This window comes from Amphiura filiformis, chromosome 12, assembly GCF_039555335.1.
Source record: "Amphiura filiformis chromosome 12, Afil_fr2py, whole genome shotgun sequence".
In the NCBI taxonomy this organism is placed as follows: domain Eukaryota; kingdom Metazoa; phylum Echinodermata; class Ophiuroidea; order Amphilepidida; family Amphiuridae; genus Amphiura; species Amphiura filiformis.
The window spans coordinates 27,408,132-27,434,919 of NC_092639.1; the positions used below are offsets into that span (position 1 = coordinate 27,408,132).

The 26,788-nt window shown below is 35.8% G+C and overlaps 1 protein-coding gene across 2 annotated transcripts in view; it reads right to left on the minus strand.

Moving 5' to 3' along the window:
• Positions 1-25,377, minus strand: part of LOC140165999 (synaptotagmin-12-like) — a 283,434-nt gene extending 258,057 nt beyond the window's left edge. Inside the window, exon 1 of one of the 2 annotated variants that reach the window (XM_072189361.1) lies at positions 25,031-25,377. The gene's annotated coding sequence lies outside the window, so the exon portion shown is untranslated. The remainder of the gene's footprint in view (positions 1-25,030) is intronic. The other variant, XM_072189360.1, reaches the window with a different exon arrangement.
• Between the last annotated feature and the right edge of the window lie 1,411 nt (positions 25,378-26,788).

Consider the following 26,788-nt stretch of genomic DNA (forward strand, 5'->3'; position numbering starts at 1 on the left):
GTTTTCTCATCCAGCAATGCGTAGGCGTTGAATCCTATGATACGCTAAAGGACCTAATTTAAAGATATGTTTATAGTTCAATCGCATGCGATGAGCGATTGCAAACGATCTCTGCATTGGCAAATAGAATTCACTCTTCGCTATCATAAATATTTTTTGGTAAATTGAACCTTGTGCTAAATTTACTAGATGCATAAATTTAATACAGAACAAGTAGATAGGAGAGTACGTTTGAGGAAAGACAGACGATGTGTGAGTGTCTGCTTGTTTGCTCAACTCAAACACAATGTAATGCATTCGGTGAAATTATCTGTAACACACTTTATGCAAGGAGGTTCAGGAAATGGAATCTACATTGGTGACGAAATTGTATCTATAACGCTCATGATGCATTAACTTTCATGGCAAGTTCATGTTTGTGTTTGTGTGTTGGGCTGTGGGGTGGGTGTGAGAGTGGTGTGGAATGTAGGTTTGTGTTTATTTATGTAGTTGTTGTGTGCTATTGTCTTTAGATCAACAATATTATTTAACAAAGAGGTTTAATATCAGTGCATGGGGTTAGTTGGTGGGTGCAGGGGTGTGTGCGGGGTGAGTGCGTGGGGGCGTGGGCGTGAGGTGTTCAGGTGGGGTAGGTGATGAGGGGTACGTGCGGCTTGTGCGGGTGTAAGATGTGGGTGGTGTGTGTGTGAGTGGGTGGGTGGTGTTCAGGCATGTTCGATTTTCCTATGCTCCTATTATACCATGCCTTTCGGAACAATGTATCTTATCATACGGTACACAATCTGGTAAATAAGAAAACATTAATGTAATATGTCAAAACATATTTTGGATATTTTGACATAACAATGATTGTGTGTTGCATAACATTTTGCTGAAAATTGTATTAATAAATTCTATAAATATTATGAAATCATACACATGTCTTTACATCATCATAAAATTACTGCGAACCATGTACCATGAAATAATGACTAACATACGATATCTAAATATAGAAAATATTGTAAAAAGGACGAATCACATAAGTACAGCTACAAGACCAACACATTATTGAATCATATTTTTATATTAATGACCTATTCATCTATCTGACAGCTTCTAAATTCTCTGCACATGGCAATTTTACCAGGGCCTTTCATATTTCAGAAACTTCATTTTATCTCCACACATACCAAACGTACACAAATGTATTCAACGGAGTAGTATTTACAAAAGATTTCTTAAATTCATTTTATTTACGATGGTTTTTATTATTTTTTTACTGAATATTAAAAAACAACTTATTATTGGCTATTAAGAGGGTAATACACCCCTGGCCAATTTTGTGCCTATTTTTTGCCCATTTTTGCATTTTTCTCAAAAATTATAGCGCATTGAGGACAAGTAAGATTGTGGAGTTACAGTCAAAAATGAGGGAAAACCAATATTTGATCAATAAATCAATAACTACTTGCTTTGAGTTGCTGAATTTTCAGTACAGTAGTTGTAGTCCTTGCCCCTATAATATGCATATCTTACTTGTTACCAACGCGCTATAATTCTTGAGAAAAATGCAAAAATAGGCAAAAAATTGGGCAGGGGTGTAGTACCCCCTTAAAGCTGTAGGTCGTTTTAAAGGCTATCATCCGAAATAGATATCATCGTATATGATGATTTTAACAGACACAGTATTACACAGAAGTTTTGTATTTCTAATAGAGAAATCGAGCGTATATAAATGAGTATACCTTTGGTTTGTTTGCGTTACGTTATAAAAACATGATAAGGAATATTATGTTATAAAAAAAATTGATGATTTTTTATTCATATTAACATGGAGTTTCTGTCCATTATCAGGCCTATCAAACACACCATTCACATTTTGAATGCTTGGTGTGAATGTCTGTATGAGCAAAAGCTATAAACTAGAGCAACTGTGCCCTTTGCAAGGGCACGAGGTAAGTTAGGCGGATGACTGTGACGATCTGATCCAGCAGCAACACTGTGCTGAATGGATAGTATTAATTTTAATAAGACTGTTTCATTAATTGCCGTTTTAATATACCTTGATCGTGGAAAGCTGGTATTTTGAAAACTTGACCTTTGACCTCTGTATGACATCCTTAATGACCTTAAATGAATTTTAAAATATTTTCAACATCTTTAGAATGTCATAAGAATCATTGCATTTAAATTTCAGCTCAATTGAAGCATTTTAAAAAACTTGACCTTTGACCCCTTTATGATCCCTTAATGACCTTAAATAAATTTTAAAATATTTTAAACATGTTTAGAATGTCATAAGGATCATTGCATATAAATTTCAGCTCGATTGGAGTATTTTGGGTTAAAATGACCTTTTTTGACCCCTGTGACCCCTTGGATGACCTCTGACTTTAAACAACCCATAACTTTTGTAGCCAGCTACCCAATACTGCTTGTGACTGAGTTTGGTCGAAATCCGATCAAGGATGTGGAAGCAGTAGCAAATTGTGAGAAGAAAGAAGAAAGAAAGAAAGAAAGAAGAAAGAAATCGCAAGAAAGAAATAAGTTAGGCTGCCCGCCTAACTTAAATATACAATATTGCCGATGTTGCTGCTAAGCCGCTAAATTGCACTATTTCCTCCGTTGGCTAAACTTAACATTTTTAAATCCAAGGACATTTGGTGCGGAGTTTTTGCGGACTTGGAGGTCGATTGTTGGTTCGCACGCCTTTGTGCTTTCACTGACTAATATAAACAATGGGCTGCAAGATCTATTCATCCATTGTTTCCGATTAGAGCGCTGACATATTGGAAAATGTTGCCAATCAATATTCATTAGAGTGTTACATTCAACGTCCAGTTTTCGAAATTGGGTGACTTGTGTTTGGCAGATGTGAAATACATCTGACTGGGCGTTTTTATTACGTAACGCATAACGGCTTTGATGTCATCGAATGGCTGCTTAGTGCTGTTATGTGTTTAGTTTCTATAAATTATATAATTATTATCATTACATGTATCTATCACTCCTCGCTCTCCTTCTCTCGCTTCCCTTCTCCCTCCCATCTTTCTTTCTTTCTTTCTTTTTGTCCTCTCTCACTCTCCCTCTCATTCACATCATTTTCTTATTTCTATTTATCTACTTTTTATTTCTCTTCATTTGGTCCCTTTTCTCTCTCTTCAAGGCCCCTCTCATCCTCCATATCCCCTCCTCCCCTCTTCCTAACTCATCCCCTTCCAAGGCTTCTCACAGAAACAGCTGCCTCCTCCCCCTTGGATATGCCACCGGCTAAAATGTGTCTGTGTGTGATTGCGGCTATTCAATCTCACCCGTGGGCTGTATAAGAACAAAAGGCACCACTCGCTCAAGGCGCTTTCACATGACTTTTTTTAATCACTTATTGACAGGTAAAGCGTTCATACGCTGTCAGGACAGTTACCGACTTAATGGCGGAACCTTTTTGTCTTGAACAACAGGTACCACTCGATGAATAGCTTGTCGGCAAATCAAATCGGCGCAAATGAACAATACGTTATGTAATCTATTGCCCTCCAATGTTATTAAAACCTCTTTGTGTGCGAGAGTGCGTAATCGAAATGGTATCAGCAGCATATGCATTTCATACACATTTACAATTACTTACGAACTTTCAAAACAATTGCCTTAATTTGGCGTGTAGCTTTGATAGAAAAAAACCTATAGTTATCGGGCCCTACGCCTTTAATGAAGACTAGTCTTTTCCTTTCTTTTTTATTAAGCTACTATTGATAAAAAGCTTTCGGGTGTGTTTAACATAAACATGGTAAATGTCCATACTAGTTAACCCAACCGAGCGTGCATGCTAAATTACAAGTAGATTATACTTCGTATCTTATGTGGCGTGGCTATTATAAGCTAATGGTACGAAAGAGAGACATTTGCAAACATTTTTATCAGCCTTTTTAAGTAACAAATTTAAAGAATTCTGTGTCTTTTACCAGGTCAATATCTTATGGTAGTCATCAACATAACAATTATTTCCTCGTCATCTTTATTGCATAACAAAGAATATTCTTTTTTCGTCACAGACAGACATACATATAAATAAATAATACAATCACAGTGCACATTGTGATGTATTATTAAAAGACATAATAATAACCCTCATTGTGATATATATTACTAAAAGACATAATAATAAACTTACTTGCATTTCAAGGTCCCGAAAACGATTTCTCTTGGACACTGCAATTTGAAATGTTTTATTTTGAAAAACAAGATGTTAGACAACGCAAAGCAATATTTTCACCAATACATGAAGAACAAATATTCGGTCATGCTTTAAACCAGACGCAAATCTCTACATATCGTGTTTGCGTAAGTCAGTGTACACAATGAGAAATGGACATACATCCTGTTTACAGAACATTGTACTTTGGCAAAATGTACCGTGATGAGGAAAATAACACGCAACTAACACGTACATGTTCGCATCTTTCTACACGTACGAACTCGTAAGAAATACTGCGTATTGAGTGCGTATTCAACAAAAAATTTATTTGGGTAATGATGAATTATTGCTTTACCTGATGAATGTGAATACTAGGCATGATACATATGTGATCATCTTTTTTTACAAATGAGAAAATAATCAAAATATGGCTACGACAATTGAAACTTAAAGCCATATTATAACATTTGCTGGAGGAGAACGCCCTCAAAAAAATGTTAAATTCTGGTTTTTACACGATTGTAATGTACTTTAGTCAATAAAGATACTCTGCAAAAATCAAGACTTTATGTGCTGTAGTTTTGTCAAAATCCGAGATTTTGAATAAAACGATGGAACCGGCGTTTTATTATTACGATAGAAATATTAGTCGAACACGTACATGCACAGTACGTATACGGCGTGCGGGATACACATACACACACACCCCGAGGATCGTACCGTATTACAACCGCGGGAGTAACATGCATGGGCGCTAGTAGTAAATGTTATAATATGGCTTTAATGGAAATTGTATTGGAAGACATAATTATCGTCACCAGAATGTAAGAACAACGCAACTTTTAGTTGTGTTATCACTTGCGACTTTCTTATTATCCATCGACGACATGTCAGAGTGTTACTTGTGTCCATTTCGCTATACAATGGTTATGTCTCTGTCAGTACTACCTTGTCAGTTATCAATATTTCATATTGTCAGATTTTCCATATATAGCCTAGTAATATTGAAAAATTATAGCATAATATTAACAAACCATTGCTTCTATTTTTAAAAGGTCGATGTACCTACTGAACTACTAGTGGTAGAGGTTCTCTTGCTCCCTTTTCGATACTTCCTCGTACTTTTTACTTCAAAGTGTACAAAACAATGAGAAAGGTTTGCTTCAAGTTTAATTAGTAATGCCATATCAGCTCTCCTCAACGTGGCATTTAGATCATGACTTATGAGAGGTCTGTCCTACCTGGGAATGTCAACTTGTACAATTATGTGTCTCTGGAGTTCATCAAGGTCTGCAAAAGGGGTTGTGAAATCCATTGATATCTGGTGGGGTGTTTTGGGGTGGGTGTATATACACGTGAATGTAAACTGTAAGTGAGTGTTAGAGTACTCGGGCGTTTGTGAGTTTTACATGTGTCTGTGTGATATATCAGTTGCCATGCCTGTTTCAGGATTAACCTTTACTAAAATGTAGCAACGTTACTTCAAGGAAAATACCATAATTGCTAAGCTCTCTGCTGACAATCAGCGAAAGCATTTTTGTTCATGGCATATAGAATAAAACACTCAGGGCATCAAGTGTACTTTAGAAGATCATTTTAAAGCTTCATTGAATTCCACTTCTCACAACCTACACACAATTTCTTTTTATATGCCATAAGTTGAAATGTTATATAGCGCTCGGATTTATTACACGTTAACTAGCAGAGGTGAGCAGATTTTGATAAATTGTCAGTTAAGTTATAAAGGTTTATTTTTAACTGCTTTACCGATATTAAACAACTTTTAAGTACTTAATGAACTGCATTTTGCATTATTAAAGTCAGACTTTTAAAGGATAATTTATTGAGGTGTTTTTTCTAAACCACTCTTACCTAAATAACTATTTTTGGAGGAATCAAATGAACATGTGCACAAACAAACAAACCAGCTCTGACAAACCAGCTCTGGTTGCAATCCACCATGTTTTCAATATAAACAAAAGAAGCGTCGTTTGGCAGAAATTTATTGCAAAATCAGATAGCTTGCTTTAATAATGCTAATTATTATATAAATCTATTATACTATTGAGTGCGCAGAAGAAAAAATATCCTTTGAATGATGATGAATTATTGAAGACCCGTGGAGCTAACACTAGGCATATTCATACTTATTGAAACAATTAATGCATGATTTATATTTGATCGTCTTCTTTATAAATGAGAAAATATGTAACAACAACGTGATTTTAAGTTGTATTATCACTTACGACTTTCGTATTATCCCCCCGACGACTTGTTTCCATTTCGCCTATAAAGGCGAATATATACAATGGTTATGTCTCTGTCAACATTGCCTTGGCACTTATCAATATTTAATATAGCTTGTCACAATTTGCATTATAGCCTAGTAATATTCAGAAATTAAAGCAGAATATTAAAAACCATTGCTTCTATTTTTAAAAGGTCGATGCACCTTCTAACTAGTGATAGAGGTCCCCTTGCTCCTTTTTCGGTACTTCCCCGTACTTTTCAATTTTAAATGTACAAAACAATGAGAAGACTTTGCTGAAAGTTTAATTAATTTGATGGCTTGATCCGAAATAGATTAAAACGCATCGGTAAAACTGTAGGTTGCATCAAAATGGTTGGTACCCATCATTTTCACTGATTATCAACAAAGATGCCACATCGAAAGGCAAGTTAAGATCCACCTTATGTTTCTAGATAAGTGTTTTAAAGGCAATAAACCTTTATAATGAAAGACAGAGATAATAAAAAAAGAGACTAGATCGCGTCTGACGTCATGTCAAAGGCGCGCCGTGATTGGTTGCCGACCTGCGCAGTAATGCATTTTCTGTCTAGTTGTCAGAATTTTAGACGCGAACTAGTCTTTTTATCTCTGTCTTTCATTATAAATACTCTGGTTATTTCAAGAGGCTTCGATGTTGGTCATTTCGAAAAGGTCTCATGCTGCATTTGGAAGAAGCAGCTTTTTCATAAGACATCAAACTTGATATATCGATATATTTTGATAAAGCTTGTATGAGCAAGCCCGCTCTAGTGACACAAAAGCAAAGGGTGCAATCATTTCTTCAAATATCATTAAAACACAAGAGAGCCTTGTGATGATGATTGATGTACAATGACCACTCGGTCAGAGTAATAGTGCACATAAGAAACAACAGAGACACGATGTAAATTAAACGTGTACAAGCACATGCTCTTGCTTGTGTGTGACAACGTAGCCACCAATCCTTGTGCTTTAAGTGGACATATTCATCAAATTATCTTAATTAAAACGCCTGCGAAAGACCTAAGGTCAATACACAACTTAGGCGAAACGACTAATTGACTCGTTTCAAAAGCAATGCAATGCACGGAGGTATATAGCATAAAGGCACGTCTTTAAGAAATATTCTTTAACATAAAGGTGTGCTACGGAAATATTCAACCAAGAGTACAAGATTTTTACTCATGTGTTGTATTGGATATTGAACGTGTAATGAAACATGATGAGTAAAATTGTAACATTTCGTGTCTTTACTGTACAAATAATTTTAAAAAGTTACATGTGTGAAAATTAGTTGGCATGCACATATTAGGGGTGCGTGGGATGTTGCTCTGCTTGTTAATGTCAATATGGATGTACTAATATTTGACAAAAATATTATACACTTTCTTGTCTTTAACAAATCTATGGATTATACGTCATCCAATGTTACACGGCTCTCCAAGATGGATTAAAGAAAATGCTACATCAGATATGATTCGAACAGGTGATTCAATTTTGCTTCTGAAATAAACTGCTGCCCTCATTCATCAACCTTCTGGTGACCTGCGTAGTGTACAAAACTGATGGATTTAGTCTACTTCTGAAACACATGTAGCCTTTCTTTCCAAAATGGCTGTTATTTCATTTATTACTACCCTAACGGTTGGTTTATTACATTGGGTCTGACAATAGGTATTTGTTTAAAGTAAAAGAGCAACCTCATACTAAAATCCATTATTAAAATTATGGATAATATGTAGACTGCTTAGTGCCAGAAGTGGTAAGTGTAATAGCTGCCCTCTGAAAATGTGGTGATTTCACACATTATTATCGTACTCATCTACACATGGCAGCTATTGCACCTTCTGGCACTGAGCAGTCGATGTATCAACTTATAAAATAAAATAAAATAAGGCAAAATACATACACTCGCGCGCGCGCAAACAAACACAAGGTAGTGTAGTATGATTTTGAAAATATTCCTTCGTTGACTTGGTGTACATTGGAAGCACAATGCAAACCTGAAAAGGGTCAACCGTGAAAAGCTATCCAATAATAGTTAAAATGGTCGCAGGGTGAGTCTACATTTACAATGTAAACAAGGAAAAAGGTAGACGTCTCCTCTGGGTTTTGGTTAATGATATAATATATGACAGTGTAAAGTGTAGCACGATATGCCATCATTGTAGATACTTGCATCCAGCTGATTTCTACTCATCCAGAATAATATATTCACAAGGCCATAAGATATTTAAGTTGTCGTTTAAGTTACCAATGGTATTGAATGCAACAACAAATTGTATGTGTGTGTTTTTGTTGTTGTTGCTGGGTGTGTTTTTGTGGGGTGTGTGTGGGGTGGGTGTGTGTGTATTATTTAACTGGCTATGGGTGGGTAGCATGCAAAAGTTGTCCACAATATGGAAGTCAAAAAACCAATGCAGACACAAAAAATGGAACTCTACTGGTGCTAATCTTGTCAATAGCAACATATGGATCAGAAGCTTGGACCGTGGAAAATGTGAGTCGAGAAAGAGTATAAAGAAACACATCAATCAGAGAGGGGATAAATGGCCAGGTTACAATCATAGAAAAAAATCAAACCCAAACAACTCTTCTACCTTGGACACATCGTACCGATGCCAATGGTCAGACTAGAAGGTAGAATACCAGGACACGGGCCAAGAGATAGACCCCCCAAAAGGCTGGGTTGATAACATAAAGAACAGCTTCTTTAAAAACTCGGGATTCCGTCAATTTACAATGCAAGGAGTATGGTCACAAGCAGAGGTATTTTGACTTCCACGTTGAAACGGCTGCTAGCTCCAAGGTTTCACTCTAGGATCTGAGGGTAGAAAGCAATACATCCTAGTAAGTCAAACAATGAACAATTTTATACTACTTCACCTAGCCAACACCTCTTCTTCTTTTACCAGGTTCTATTACTGCCAATAATACCGCTTCTACAATATAAGTACTGCTACGTGTACTTCTACTTCCGATTTAGTCGTTTTCGTATAGTGAACCATGAATGAGTTATTAAGACGTTTCTGAGCCTTTAGGCCATAATTTGTCCAGTTTTTGGTAATTTTGTTTAAATAATGTAGTTACAACACATACGTTTATTTCTGCAGGTTAATACACTGATCTTATAGGAGATAAGTCAAGAAAGCCACTGGTCAACTTTATATTTCCATATGTCAGTATTGAATTTATTGAGTTATGACAAATAATAGGCCAAAACGCCAGGAAAAAATCATGCACATGGGGTAAAATACAACTCATTACACTGAGCCTTGAGATCTCACATATTAAACCTATACCTCCTATGAGTGTGGGAATTACTTTTTCTCAATTTTTAAACACAAACCTGTCAGCTCAGGCACCGCTCTAACTCGCCTTAAAGGTAATTTTCTTTAACACTGTTCTATCTCCACGGCAAATTCACCGTTACCTTTCCAGCCATAAACCCGCTTAGTGAAGATTAAACCAAGATATGCAGTACTAAACCATTATAGTAATCGATTGTCCAATGCAAATTTATTACCACGTGATAATATTAATCCAATGAGCGATCGAATTGTCCGCTACGGTTGACTAATCCAATCGATAATGACGCTATTGACATGTACGGGCGGAGCTCCACTGACTGAGTTTTGGGGTATTTTTCACTGGTTTGCTGTCATTTACTCATCAAGGCGGTCCCCCGTTATTATAAGGACTATGCTAATGATTTAAAGATTGACATGTGGAGAGTAACCCATACTTGATTGACAGAAAGTACTATATTTGTAACTTTTACTGTGCATTGGAATAACACGGGAGTTTGGATATAGATGGTATATTTCTTTCTCATAGAAATGTATGGTCCCCCGTTATTATAGCTTGTATTGGGTTGAAAATTCAGATATTTTGAAAAGAATAAGTAATTGAAACATAGACCAAGTACTATAACCATAGCTTTTATACTTTTTAATATACGACGCTAACTAGTTCATCTCCTATATCTACAACACAGCGCTACCAGTAGGGGTCAATTGCCTATTGTGAGTGCCCCTGTGTTGTGTGCATACATGTAGTTAACAATAACTGCATGATGGGATAAAATCATGCTTGGGCAAGTTATGGGTCAAATCGCTTCTGAGAAACAAATGCAAATACTTGACCTGCTCCCACGAAATGAGCGTAAAGTCGCCAGTTGGTAGTTTCCAGACGTTGCATAACCAGTTGTGTCCTTTGTGAATGGGGACATACTATGTTGTACATATTCAATTCTGTCTTCATTCACAAAGGACATACCACTGCCAATACAGGTGTCTTCAAACAAAGCACATCAACGTAACAGTTGGAAGTCTCGGAACTCCCAACTTACGACTATACGCTCATTTCGTAAGAGCATTATGTAACCAAGAACAAAAGCAGAAGCCCGCCACCTTTCATTATTTTCGTAATTCTAAATGATATGAAACCCATCGCCCAAGCAATTTCATGTATATTCCTGCCCCTATTATTGGTTTCCTTCTAGTAGTTTATGCATTACTTAACCCATATGCTTCAAGTAGTCGACAAGTTATTCAAATTTCACTCCTTCACTGATTTTGTTTTACATTAATGTTATTCTTATGAGTTCCTGCCCTGAAAACCAAGATGCAGGCTTGTTCTAAAATATCTAATTTTATCCTACATTAGCACCATAACTCTAACTCCCCCAAGGTTTTATTTTAGAAGACACGAAAAAGGAGAGAAGAAGATGAACCCCAGTCACTTGGTACCCCCACCCGGATTCGAACCTTAGACCCCTCGCATGCCAACCACATGATCACCGACGGTCGCCACAGGGGTTTTGCTGGCCCAGCCAGCAATTTAGTGTGTATATATGACTTAGGGTGATTACGTCATGGCATCACGTGGGATGACATGCATGCGCAGTGGTTTTCCTTGTTTTTAGGGTTATGAATTTTGAAACATATCTAAGAAAATATATGCTCTATAATAATGTTGCTACTCCGTGAGTACTCTTACCATTTCTCTTCGGGCATTCGCAACAGCTGTATTGGGAATACCTTATGTCACAATGGTAGCATTTACTGTTTACACGAGGTGTTCTCAATAGTTTGCCTTGTATATTATATGGCATTGATACAATACTTCAATGATGGAGGTACGTCATTGGTAGACAATGCAGCTATTACCTTTCATTAACCCTAGATCTACGTACCCACCCCTTAAGGGTTTTCATCCGTCGTAAAAATTACACCCAAACGACATAAGCTAATCATATATCCATCCTTTGCGCTCATTTTAGTGATAAAATTTTAACCCAAGCCCATTCCCGGGGATAGGACCGACCATCAAAGGGGGGTTGGTGAGGCCCACCACATGTTTCACAGTAAATTCGATGATTTTCATTTCCATCTTGTAAAATTATTTCAAGAGATATCTTATTTGATTTGAAATAGTCATTTCCTTTTATATTTAAGAGAAAATTTGGTGAAAATTGCAAGTTCATAGAATAGCCGTGTGATAAAGAATATGGACATTCCATCACCATCAGAGAGATTCATATAATTAATACAGAATACACTACACTCATCATAGTGCACATTGTGATGTATTATTAAAAGGCATAATTTTAAGCCTACATTATTAAAAGACATATTAAAACATTACTTGCCTGGTCCCTGGAATATTCTCTTTAGGAATCTCGCTTTAAAATGTATGGTTTTGAAAAACAAAATAATATGTTTTCGCCAATACTTGAAGAAATATATTCAGTTCTGCTTTAAACTTCCCACAGACCCTTATCTCTACATAACATGTTTGCGTAAAACGGAGTACAAAATGGGAAATGGGCATACATCCTGTTACAGAACATTGCACTTTTGCAAAATGTACCGTGATGAGGAAAATAACACATAACACCTAATAGTTCAAATCCTTATATATAAAAACTCACAAGAAATAATGCGAGTGCGTTGTGTATGTAGGGAGCGTGTGGATGTGCGAATAGTTTCTGTCTTTCGACGGTGTGTATTATTGTCTTTAGATCCATTATAATATTTTGCAAGAAAGTCCAATGTCTGGAATACCTACATTGATTACGAAATTATTGATATAATTAAACTGCTGTATAGTGATGCAGTCAGTAACGAAGTCCGGTAACGTTTAAAACGTAGGGAGGATATGTGTATGTGTGTTATATATTTTATTGTCTTTAGATTAATAGCTATGTTGTGTCAGCAAATGACAACATTTTTGCTATGGATAAATTACTCTACTGGTAGCTTCGATGTGAAACATGGCGTCTAGTAAGTTCAAAGTTCAAAGTGTGTGTAGTTTTCTGGGCAGTGGTGGCGCCAAGGGGGGCATGGGGAACAAACTCCCCCCCCCCCCCTCCCCCAGTCAGAACTCATGCTCCCCAGGAAAAACCCAAATCACGAACATTTCTACATTTGCGGCAATTCTGCACCAACTTTCTTGATTTTACCCCTCACCGTAATTGCTAAGTCTATACTAACAATCAGCGAAAGTATTTCATGGCATATAAAATAAAACACTCAGGGCATCAAGTGTACTTTAGAAGATCATTTTAAAGCTTCATTGAATTCCACTTCTCCCAACCTACACACAATTTCTTTTTTATATGCCATAAGTTGAAATGTTATATAGCGCTCGGATTTATTACACTCAAACTAGCAGAGGCGAGCAGATTTGGGAAAATATTAAGTTAGGCTATAAAGGCTTTTTTACAGTTTTACCGATATTACAACATCCAAATATTTAGTGTATTGCATTTTGTATTATTAAGGGGGTACTGAACCCCTGTGGTAAATTTGTGACTATTTTTGCATTTTTCTCAAAAAATAATAACATACTGGTAACAAAAGTTATGTATAATATTGGGGCAAGGAATCCAATTACTACACTGAAATTTCAGTGACTCAAGACAAGCGGTTCAGTATATATGATAGGAAAAGAGGTACATCCTAGCGGTACCTTATTTCTTATCATAAATAACGAACCGCTTGTCTTGGGTCACTGAATTCCAGTGTAGTAATTGGATTCCTTGCCCCTATATTATACACAACTTTTGTTACCAGTGTGTTATTAGTTTTTGAGAAAAAGGCAAAAATAGACACAAATTTATCGAGGGGTGTAGTACCTTAAAGGATAATTTATTGAAGTGTTTTTTCCTAAAACGCTTTTGTATAATTTATAATTATTATAATATCATGTTTCCAGTTTTTATCTCCCATGCTCAAAGTTACTTAGGCAATTATTATTTGGAGGAATCAAACAAGGATGTGCACAAACAAACAAACCAGCTGTGACAGGTTACGATCAACCATGTTTTTAATACAAACAAAAGAAGCGTCATTTGGCAGAAATTTATTACAAAAACCGAAAGCTTGCTTATTAATATAATTATACTTTTAACTGCTTTTCTTTAAATTATGATGAATTATTGCTTTACATGATGAACGTAAAGACCATTATTAGCTAGTACAAGGCATATTCATACTTTATCGAAATAATGCATGATTTATATTTAATTGTCTTTTTTTTTCAAATTAGAAAATATGGCTACGACAATTGAAATTGTTCCATTTTAATGAAACACACATCGTCACGAGAATGTAAGAACAATGTGCGCGGTTTTAAGTTGTATTATTACTTACGACTTTCTTGTAACCCCTTGACGACATGTCAGAATGTTACTTATTTCCATTTCGCTAATATTAGCGAATAAATACAATGGTTATGTCTCTGTCAACATTGCCTTGGCACCTATCAATATTTAATATTGCTTGTCACATTTTACATATATAAATCAGTAATATTGAGAAATTACAGCAAAATACTTTTCCAAAACTTGCCTTTATTAAAATTTAGAGTGATACGCAACTACTGAACTACGAGTTATCGAGGTCTTCTTGTTCCTTTTCAATACTTTCCTGCACTTTACACTGCTAACTGTACAGGATTGATCAGCAACAGATTAAAATGTATAATACAGGTTACATTTCAAATGATTGGTACATGTACCTACATTTTTAACTGATTATGAACAAGATTGCCACGTCAAAATGCAACTTAAGATCCATCCATGTTTATAGGCAAAAAATCTGGTCATTTCAAGAAGATCGGATGTTGGTCATTTCGAGACAGTCCCATGCTACATTTGAAAAAAACCGGTACAAAACATTTTAATATAGCCTGTATGAGGAAATCCGCTCTCGTGACACAAAAGCAAAGGGTGCAATCATTTCTTCAAATAGCATTAAAACACAAGAGTGCCTTGTGATGATGATTGATGTACAATGATCACTCGGTCATAGCAATAAGTGCGCGTAAGAAACAACAGAGACTTGCTGTAAATTAATCTTGTACAGTGATAAGTTCTTGATTTTTGATGTAAACGTAGTCACATTTCTTTCTGCTTTTAAGTAGACATATTCATCAAAGTATCTTAATTAAACCTGCGTCTGCTTAATAAGTCCAAAGGTGAATGCAACTAACGACTGACTCGTTTCCAAAGCAATGCAATGCACGGATATATCATTCGAAGACACGAATCTCAGAATTCTTCAACAATAACATAAAAGAGAATTAAGGACATATTTAAGGGATAGGGTATGAACGTTTGGACAGTATTTATTGTGGGACATTAGGGCACATCAGACATATAGCATTCTGATCACGAAGAATGTTCTTCTGATATCAAATAATTCTGATGTTTTTGAAATTCGCAATGTAATACACATTTTATGGCAAATGATTAAAAATTGATACTTTTGATATTTAACAGTAAATAAATAAAAAATAAATGTTGTTTGATTTAACGTGCGCTTCAGCTAGGCATGGCCTAATTATCAGCACACTTCAACAATTATTCCGCTGCCATTAGGATATATCAGAATCATTTCCGCATCACCAAGTCCGCAACTGATGCGCAGGTACTCTCAGCGACTTAGATTGTGATTACCCCCAGCAGCTCCTCATTTTACACCTGGGTGGAGTGAAGCAATTGGGAATTAAGTTATCTTGCTCAAAGACGCAACACACTGGCCGTGGTGGGGCTCGAACCCGCAACCTTCCGATCATGAAGCTCGCGCCCTAACCATTGGGCCACCGTGCTTCCCAGCTACATACACTTTACGAATATATTATTAGATTTATAAAATTTACAACGAGGACTATTATATATCAAAAATGTAAAAAATATCAAATTTTAATAATTTGTCATAAAATTTGTATTTTACCGTGAATTTCAAAAATGAAAATTATATGATATCAGAAAGACATTCTTCGTACTATTAGGAATGCAATTCGATATGTCTGATGTGCTCTCATGTCCCACAAAAAATACTGTCGAAACGCTCAAAACGCTCATTCCAGATCCCTTAAGGACATATTTAACCAGGAGTAAATGATTTTGTACGTATGTGTTGCATTGAATATTGAACGTGGAATAAAAATGATAGAATAAATTGTAACATTTAGTGTCTGTACTGTACAAAAAATTAATAAAAAGTTACACGTGTGGATATGTAGTTGGCATGCACGTAAATGGGTGCGTGGGATGGTGTTCTCCTTGAAAATGTCAATGCAATGGATGCACTCATATTTGACATAAATATGATATAATTCTTATTTTAATAAACTTATGGCTCTGTATGCACAAAACAAGTTAGACCAGGTATAACTTTAGACCTGGTGTTTATAACTTTGTGGAGATTAGTTTGGAGAAGGACCTTTTTGGTTTTTACATATCTTTATTCTGTAATATTGTAGATCCTGTTAAGGGCAAATATATGTAGCTTAATATTAGATATAGCTTCAGTTTAATTTTAGGACTTTACTAGGAGTAAAGGAGGAAAAGAAAAGATTAAAGGGATCACTCTCTTATTCTAACCTCCATAGTTAGATCAGGTTTAACGTTAGACATGGTCTAACTTGTTTTGTACATACGGACCATGGAGTGTACGCCATCCAATGTTGCACTGTCCCACAAGATGGATTACGGAAAACGCTACATTAGACATGATTCGAACTGGTGCTTCTGAAAAACGTATTGCCTATTTTACAAAAAAAATAGCTGCCATTAAAAGTGTTTCTACCGTTGCATTGGATCTATAACTTTAATGTGTCCGCTTAAAGTAAAATAAAAACTTGCCAAATTTATTATCTTAATTATCAATAATATGTATTATCTAATCAAATCAGCGAAAAATAAAATAAAGTAAAATAAATGCACACGCGTTGGCGCAAACAAACACACAAGCAATGTACTGCAGTGATTTCTAAGATGTCCCTTCATTGACTTTTGTTAAACATAATTATAGAACTCTACGGCGTGTCTCGGACGCGCAATGCAAACCTGAAAAAGGGTCAATCGTGAACAGCGATCCAATAATATGTAAAATTGTCACAGGGTGAATCTACATTTACAATGTAAACAAGGAAAAAAAGTAGAAGTCCCTCTGGGTTTTCGCTAATTATATAAATGACGGTGTAGCACGATACGCTATCATTGTAGACAGTTATGCAGCAGTCTACTGGACCAAAATAATGTATTCACCAGGCCAGCAACTATTTAAACTGTTGTGATTTGGTAGTTCACAGCATCTTGCGAATGGTAGTGGGCTTTGGCAAAACTTGAGTTATGTTGTAAAGAGGGCTGAAACAACAACACTTTTGTAAAACGTATCTCATTAACAACAATAAATCAAGCAAGTTTTCAAAGTATAATATTTGTAGAATGAACTTTTGCAAAGCATCAAAGTGTAATTTTTCAATAATAATTATATTGATTTAGATAATGAATATCGATTTTCTGGCTGCTTCGACTAACAATACCGCACCTACCCTTAAGATTCTCGTTTGTGTTACCAATGGTATTGAATGCAACAACAAATTGTTTTTTAACAATAAACAATACTCCTACAATTAATTCAACAACAAATTCTGCTCTATTACTACCACTTGTTGCTTTGGCCAATTGACCTTTTCGATAAATCCCGTAATTCTTTGCGGTTAGACCTATGGTATCATCACGCCGAATCGGCGTGACGTCAAATGACGACATCTCAGGTCTAACCGCAAAGAATTGTGGGATTCACCGAAAAGGTCAAAACAACTTGACTTCGACTACTATAAAGCTAGCAATCCCTTTTTAGTTTTCGGATTAGAACCTTCTTTTATTTTCGGATTAGCAAACCTTATTTTTATTTCGGTCTAGTGGACCTTATTTTAGTTTCGGACGTTCTAGTGGAGCCTATTTTCGGACAGTTAACTTTATTTAGTTTAGTATTCGCGAATTCTTTTTATTCTTGACTAGCGAACCATATTTTCTGACTAGCGAACCTTCTTTTAATTTTCGGACTAGTTCTGTATTCTAATTCTGTATCATTCATTGGCACCCTAATAATAACCATGTACTCCGTGTGTACTCCTTCAATTACTCTTTGCAAACGTAAGTTTTGCTCATTTAGGAAATACCTTATGTCAAAATGGTAGCCCACCTCTCAATTACCTACTAAATATATACTGTTTACCTACGGCGTACTCAATAGTTTGCAATGTACATTCTATAGCATTGATACTCCACTTCAACTGCGGAGGTACGTCAGGGTTACTTCATTGGTATATAGTGGAACTCATACCTTGGTAATACATCACATACCTCAGAATATGGTCCATCTACAATCTACCTAGAAAATACTTCACATGAAAGAATCCTTACTACATGTATAAGAACCACCACCGTGTAATTTCGATAACGTACTCTTTAAGGGGTAAATACTCGATAACATTAAAGCTTGATTGCCTCACCACCATCTGCCCAAAAGCCATGCATTGGAGGTGAACATGGTGAAGTTGAAAATGTCAAACAACTACCATGTGAGATGTATAACAATCATAATAGTTACTGCATATGCCAATGGTACATTGACAAATATCAATACCTTATCTTCAGTGCCTTTGTAAACCAACGAATCCAAAAATCCACCATGTAAGATTGATAATATTTTGGCAAGGTACGCTTAAAATGCTAAATATGTATTTGTATTTAAACATATTGCCTTCCAACCTATGCCAATTGATCATGGGGTATTTACGTTAGGTTAAACATGTCAACATTGGTACTTCACACTATGGACCACAATGGCTTCATCCCAATGGCATAGTCCCATAAATTCAATAAAACAGTCATAGTGCAAAATTTGACCTCAAGTTGCAGAGCATGAGTTTTTGTACCCAAGTTGTCAAAGGTCATTCAATGAATGTACAAACATGACAAATGTATTGGGGTTAAAGAAATGTGCCCTGATAGATGAGCGTATTGTGGATCCTAGTGCCAGAGCTAAAGCACACATTGGCAGTATCTTCAATGCCTTTATAAAATAATAGAATTCAAAGATCAAAATAAGATTTATACTCTTTCCGTCATACAACACAAAAAGAGGTAACTGCCTTTTTGACAGAATTAGCTTTATTACCTTCCCACCAACCATCTACCCAGAAGCTATGTGCTGACAGTATTGGTTACCTAAGAGATGAAGTAAACGTGTCAAAAGAATCACCTTATGAGATGCATAATACATACTAAAGATGTGTGCCTATGGTATGCCACAGAACTACTAGCAATACATTGACTGTATCACCAATGCCGTTGTAAGATCAAGGAATCCAAAAATTGTGTGATTTTAAATAGTGTCGCAAAACGGTACGCTATTAGAGGTACATACTTGTCTTGACAGCATGGACAGTATGAAAGCTTTATTGCCTTTCCACCTGTGAGTCAACTACCTTTATCACCTTATCTACAAGGTGAACGTAAATATATCAGAGAACCACCATGTGAGATGCACTATATAGTTAATAAAGAAGAATGCTACTTAACTGTACTTCAGAACCACTAGCAATACCTTGGCAGTAACTTCAATTCCTTGTAAAATCAAATACTGTAAAACAAGTTAATTTCGCGAGGTATTTAATTTCGCGAATTTCGCGAGGTCTACAAATTCGCGAAATTAAATACTCACGAAATTGATCCTTGAAAACACACACAGAAAGCTTAAAACAAGCTTTATGTATTTTAAGCTTATTCTGTCTACACAAACCATCATATATATTTATATCCATTTACATCGCTCAGAATACAGCATGAAATTAATTTTTCATGATGCATGGAGGTAAAGTAATATTTTTAATTTTATTAGTGCACATCCATTTTGTTAATTTTTCAGTCCTTCTGGACTTATTTTGACATTTTCTGATATATTTTTTTGATATATTTTCTGGTATTTTTCTTATCAAATCGGCCATCTTTAACCCCTGAGCACTACCTGCCAATCTAACATTGCCTCTGATTGGTCAATTACGTGATAGCTTCATTTTAATCACCAATCAGAATGGAGCTTTGCAAATAATTCACCCCAATTTTTTTGCATGGTGAAATTATTCTAACAATATTGCTGATTGGTCCAATCGATAATGAAAGCTTCTTTTTGGCCAATCGGCAGGTAGTTCTCATGGGGTTAATTTGTTTATTTCTGAACTCCAGTAATGCACCAACATCCTGAAATAATAGATTAAATCCACGTGTCTGTTAAAAGCTATGCATGGTCTTCAATCTTTAGGAAGAGGAGAGGAACTTAGGCTAATTTTACTCACAGCATTGTGGGTAATAGGCAAGGGGCATTGGGAATAAGGTAATCAAATATGGCCGATGGTCCAACTCGGAAGTGGTAAAATATCGCAAAACTATCATCAAAATAGACAGTCAAAATGACAAAATATATAAAAAATCAAGGTTTAATCTGAATTAATAGATATTCGTTGTACATTATAGGCCAAGAAAAGGAAATTTATCCAGTGTTTAGAGCGATGTAAACGGATAGAAATATGAAAGTTAGTGCAGAATTCTGTGGAGTTCAAAATTTGGCATACTTTGTAGGTGTAAGCTTATATCGAAATTGTAAATTCGCGAACTTAAATACTCGCGAAAATGTCGATCATCGCCAATTCGCGAAATAAAGTACCCGCGAAATTAAAGTGTTTTACAGAACCAAAAGAACCATCATATAAAATTAGCTTTATTACCTTCCCACCAACCATCTACCCAAAAGCTATGTGCTGACAGTATTGGTTACCTAAGAGATGAAGTAAACGTGTCAAAAGAATCACCTTATGAGATGCATAATACATACTAAAGATGTGTGCCTATGGTATGCCACAGAACTACTAGCAATACATTGACTGTATCACCAATGCCGTTGTAAAATCAAGGAATCCAAAAATTGTGTGATTTTTATTAGTGTCGCCAAACGGTACACTATTAGAGGTACATACTTGTCTTGACAGCATGGGCAGTATGAAAGCTTTATTGCCTTTCCACCTGCGAGTCAACTACCATTACCACCTTATCTACAAGGTGAACGTAAATATATCAGAGAACCACCATGTGAGATGCACTATAGTTAATAAAGAAGAATGCTACTTAAGGGGGTACTACACCCATTGATTTTTTTTTGCATTTTTTTGCATTTTGTGAAGAAATTACAAAAAAAAATTGGACAACGTGGTATGCAAAATGAAGGGGCAAATCTTCTCGTTTTATTGGTGGCATCGGTATCAACGTAGCTTACATGCTTTTAAAAGTAGAAGCCAAAAGGTGGTACATCACTGATGATTTAAATTCACTTCATTTTGGAAAGCTTAATATCAACGGATTTCGTTAAAATTTTGGATATGTGTTGCTAACACGTTAGGGAAATAAAGTTGATATGTAAATGGGAATAAGTGGTTCCTGATTTCTTTTATGACTTCATGAACTTGGTGCTCCACAACTATCAAAAAGGAACTGGTTAAAATGCTTCTATTTTCAATGTTGAGCTATATTTTGTATTTTTAACTTGCGACATTATTTCACTGAAACTTAATTAAGCCATAGGTAACAGGTTACCACAACCATACTACAGCAATGTTGAAAAAATTGTATTTCTTGTCACCTATACCACCATATTGGGTAGTTTTCCGTAAGCTTAGCTTTTGTGATTTTGGTAACTATTTTATATTTATTTGTGAAATCCATCTCAACTAGGCATTCTAAATGTACTCACCATTTACATCCCAAGGTATATTAGTATATCCACCTTGCACTTCTCGATATATATCCAGTTAAAGACAGAATATCAAAATTATTCCTCATTATGATACATTTTGTATCACAGACTCTCACATGTGTATTCAAAATTGATGCTTAAATTTGACCTGAACCAATTGACCTATAACCTGACATACGGTGACCTAATAGCCTTTTCTTCTCCTAACAACACATCAATAACAACATCAATATCAAATTGACTAATGACTATGCATCTATTGTGTAAGTGTTTATTTAATTTATTCAGTGTTATATATTTTGCAAGCACCACTAGATTTTCTATAGAGAGTATAACAAAGGATTTAATGTATTCTATTCATGTACCCTACTTGAACATGTTGAAAAGAATAAATTATGGTTTGTTATGAAACACGCATCTGAGTTACCAGGATACGGTAAACAAAAAATATATAGGGCTAAAATGACTTACTATACAATGGTTTAAAAACACCTTTTTATTTATTTATTTATTTTTTTTTTATTTCACATGATCCGTGCATATATCGCCTCGCTATAAATGAAAAAATATTTTTTTAGACCAATCAAACCAATATATGGGTGTAGTACGCCCTTAACTGTACTTCAGAACCACTAGCAATACCTTGGCAGTAACTTCATTTCCTTGTAAAATCAAATAAACCCCGGCGGGGGTGTGCCACGCAGACTTTCGGATGCTGACTTTCTCTATACCTACTTTTTGCTGTTTTTGCTACCCATCAGTATACCAATTTTCAAGAAAAAGCACTCCAAAAAGCACCCAAATTTGCCATAATTGGGTGCTTTAAGGGCACTTTTGCCAAAATGCGCCCAATTGGGCGCATTGGTTTCCACTGAAAACCCACCCATTGATATACCAAAATCGCTGAAAAGGTACCCCAAAACCGTGGCACATCCCCGTATACCTTCAACCAGGAAGAACCCCCCCCCCCCGGGAAATAAACAAACGAACCATCATATAAAATTAGCTTTATTACCTCCCCACCAACCATCTACCCAAAAGCTATGTGCTGACAGTATTGGTTACCTAAGAGATGAAGTAAACGTGTCAAAAGAATCACCTTATGGGATGCATAATACATACTAAAGATATGCGCCTTTGGTATGCCAAAGAACTACTAGCAATACATTGACTGTATCACCAATGCCGTTGTAAAATCAAGGAATCCAAAAATTGTGTGATTTTTATTAGTGTCGCCAAACGGTACGCTATTAGAGGTACATACTTGTCTTGACAGCATGGACAGTATGAAAGCTTTATTGCCTTTCCACCTGCGAGTCAACTACCTTTATCACCTAATCTACAAGGTGAACGTATTAAATATATCAGAGAACCACCATGTGAGATGCACTATAGTTAATAAAGAAGAATGCTACTTAACTGCACTTCCGAACCACTAGCAATACCTTGGCAGTAACTTCAATTCCTTGTAAAATCAAATAACCAAAAGAACCATCATATAAAATTAGCTTTATTACATCCCCACCAACCATCTACCCAAAAGCTATGTGCTGACAGTATTGGTTACCTAAAAGATGAAGTAAACGTGTCAAAAGAATCACCTTATGGGATGCATAATACATACTAAAGATGTGTGCCTATGGTATGCCACAGAACTACTAGCAATACATTGACTGTATCACCAATGCCGTTGTAAAATCAAGGAATCCAAAAATTGTGTGATTTTAAATAGTGTCGCCAAACGGTACGCTATTAGAGGTACATACTTGTCTTGTCAGCATGGACAGTATGAAAGCTTTATTGCCTTTCCACCTGCGAGTCAACTACCTTTACCACCTTATCTACAAGGTGAACGTATTAAATATATCAGAGAACCACCATGTGAGATGCACTATAGTTAATAAAGAAGAATGCTACTTAACTGTACTTCAGAACCACTAGCAATACCTTGGCAGTGACTTCAATTCCTTGTAAAATCAAATAACCCATAGAACCATCATATAAAATGTAGTATGTATAATATCTTGACAAACGTGTACTGAAAATAATCCAGAGGTGAATGCTTGTCTTCACAGTATTTTAGCTTTATTGGTTTCCCACATACCATACCACCCGCTGTAATACTGTCAAAGAATCAACATTTTCATTATCATGATTATATAGTTGCAGAAGGCGAATGCATGCCAACTGTGCTCATAAGCTACTAACAATACCTTGCAATTCCTTCATTCCCCCCGTTGTGGTGCGTCCATGTTGCATTGACAAAGGAATCTTATTGTATCGTTGTTCTGCTATCATAATATTAAAATAGAACCTAATATTTATGTTCATCTTACCTAAATTACATCCCTATATATTGTACTGAACGATCTTCTAAATGTGAAGAGAAAAGAGCACATACACCAAATCTTGAAAAATTAATACCTGACGTATAGAATTTGCATGAAGTTTTCGGTTGTTAAGGAAAAATAATATGAAAAAATAGCCTTTTTAGTTGCTGAATATTGCAAACACTGTGTCTCCATTTAGATTTATGTGATACCACTCGATGTGCTTTTATGCTAGCAGAGCGGTATAAATAATGGATTTAAATTGATCATTTTTTATAACAAACATGAACTTGGTTCAGTCTGCATGTCTAGAGCTATATGCATATTTTATTCCTTTATAATTTATTCACTAAGATTAATTCAAATTACTAACCCACTCATAGAAAATTATAAAAAGTATGTCAGTACCTGAGGTTAGGTCAACCATACCAGACATATTAATATGCGATGAATTTTTAAAGGTATACTCTAAACACACATTTTGGTACGCGTCTACTTTGGTTTCAGACAGTGGCATATCATATTACTCCTTTTTCAGTCCATGCAAAATATTATTCCACATGTGGTAAGAGAGGTGTTTTGCTAAAACATTCATGATTCTCCTAATAAACACACACGCTGCTTTTATTAGTGTCATCGATAGGATAATAACCTTTTTCTCGCGCGGGTGCTAGGAGCAGACGACATGAATTTTGACAACACAATATTTAACTTTTTTCCCGCCATTTTTGATTCGTCTGAGAATGATACACTAAAGAGCAAAATACGATATAATTGCGTTAGAAGTTCTTCAAATGCGACGGAAATCTGTTGACAATCAAAACCGCTGATCTTTCAACAACATTTTGTGCAGCAGCGTGTGCCATATAATAATATTTTCATCAGTGAGCACGCGATAGGAAAGTCAAAACGAAATGCTAGCGAAGGATAACACGGTGGTGATAACTACATAATCATATCCTATAATTTCCGATCCTAGATAAACGATGTACTTCCGTGATGTTCTCTGTATGCGTGTTGTCATTATCTACAAAAGACAAATGATCCACTGATGATAATTTCTGGTTGGTATTTAGATGGTATTTTCAACTACAACTACATGGGTTTTTAGTAATGAAAATCACCGGTTACTTAGCAACAAACGTACCTTAGCTTTATGATAGATAGCAGACGAATGGCCGTGTGTTTTGGTATAGCAGTGTCGTCTGTGTCCTACCTCCTTTTAGCAAACAAGCTCAAGCTTTAGCGTTCAATGCACTGGAACATTTCTCGATAGAACAAAAAGTGTAAGGTAATCCAATAAATAGAGGCTTATCCAACGGTGTCTTGTTTTAACAAGAGCTGCTTATTTTGACGTCCAAGAAAACCTAAACATCCCCGAACTTACATCATGATTCTGTTGTTGTTGTTGTGTATATCCCGTCGACGAACCATGGTATACGGAGTACTGTTTTATACTTCAGATTCGCTTCGCGTCATCAAAGAGATTCCAATATCTTGATGAAACGGCTGTGCGCGTGCTCGACGGCGAGGAACGGCCAAATTAGAAAAATGATAAAGGCCGGGTCTATTAAATATTTTACCATCTAAGAATGTTACAATGGACTAACCTTTATAAAGAGCATTCGTTAATGAATTTTATATAAAGGTTACTTGACAAATCGATAATAAATAATGGATGTATTAATTATGTGATATTATTTGAATGTTTAGAAATTATGAGGTTATTGAACGTTTTTAATTTTAAATTCAAAATGTTACTTTGTTTATTACATTTTGTTTGTTTCTTAATTTAGTTATTGATTGTCTTTGTTAGCGTTTTTGTCTAATGCTATGTTCGCGTACCATTAAAAATTTTTTTTATGCTGTAAGATTCGGTTTTACCTTTTTGCAATTGTGTCTTATTAAACATATGGACACAATGTTGTCTTACCATTTCCGGCAAATTATGGTGGTGGCGGTGGGTGGGGGATGGTAGGGGCAGGATGTGTTTGAGATGTTGGAATTATATGTTTATAATAGTGCCTCTGTTTGTGGATGTGTTAATGTATTTAGACCAATAACAGTACGGTATAGCAGTATAGCAAGGAGGTGCAATGTCAGGAAAAACTACATTGATGCCAAAATTGTTACTATAAAATGTGTGTAGAGGTAGGATAGATTTCAAATATGGAGTCAGGTTATTCATAACATGTGTCAGGGGTGTGTAGGGGTGCTGGTGAGATGAGGGGGAGGGGTGGGGGTGTGTATGTATGTGTTCATAATGTGGGGGTGGGGTGGAGTGGAGGGGTGGTGTGGGGTGTAAAATTCAAGCATATGTTCATATAAAGACATCTGTTTATCATTTCCGAAATGACGTAATAAATCGGATTAACTACCATAGCAATGGATGAATACAATTTTGACTATATCGCCCTGCACTACAAGCAGGTTGCACTCATCACCTGTGTATGTCTGCAATCATAGATTGAATACAATACCGCTCTTTTCAAAGATATTTATCTTACAGGTGCGAGTGATCAGAATGATATGGTTGTAGTGCAGGGCAATATAGTCAAAAATTGTATTCATCCATTGCTTTGGTAGTTAATCCGAATATTACGTCACTTCGACAGCGAATACCATGTATACTACTAGTTGGCTTTATTGGCTTAAACATGTTGAATGTAAATCGTGGCACCTGATCTTACACTTATTATAATATGCACTATATTGTGCTGTGTGTATTATATTGACTATGCGTACTCTTCAAACGTCATTCATCTGCACGAAGAGCCATTATATAGGACTACCATAATATACCATCATGGTTGTTATTTATGCCTAAGATGTGGGCGGATAAGGGGTTCAGTAAAGCGTGGTAAGTGTCTGCGTGCCAGGGTATACGTGGGTGAATGGGTAAGGG